This window comes from Myotis brandtii, unplaced genomic scaffold (genome assembly GCF_000412655.1).
Source record: "Myotis brandtii unplaced genomic scaffold, ASM41265v1 scaffold1956, whole genome shotgun sequence".
In the NCBI taxonomy this organism is placed as follows: domain Eukaryota; kingdom Metazoa; phylum Chordata; class Mammalia; order Chiroptera; family Vespertilionidae; genus Myotis; species Myotis brandtii.
The window spans coordinates 313705-314195 of NW_005357294.1; positions in this window are offsets into that span (position 1 = coordinate 313705).

The following is a 491-nucleotide window of genomic DNA, read 5'->3' on the forward strand; positions in this document are numbered from 1 at the left end:
TGCTGCCTCCCGCCCCCAGGGCTGTGGCTTCCGGAGCCGACACCGCTGTGGTCCAGGCCAGCACTCGGGCCAGTGGCCCAGCCCTGGGCCCAAAGCGAGCCCACCCTCCGGCCTGTCCTCCTCTCAGGGTCCCCGTGGGCACCCCGCAGCCCCACGCTGACCTCCTGCCCTCCCTCCATGGCCACCCCATACATGCCCCCTATCTTCCTGGTATTGATTCCCCGACCTAAACTCCCCACCAAACCAACCTAGGCCCCCTCCCCAAGCGGTGCCAGGCCACACCCAAGGCTCGGACCTAAGACCTCAATACTCAGGCTGCGGGATCTGCGCCAAGGCGGGGCCATCCCAGCGGCGGGGGGCAGTCACCCGGGGCCCCGAAGAGAGGGGCGGAGCGCGGTGGGGAACCCCCTGCCTCCCACACGCCCCGATGAGGAGAGGGGGGCGGGGATGAGGGGAGGTGCCCTGAGGAGCGAGGAACGGGAAGTTCCCGG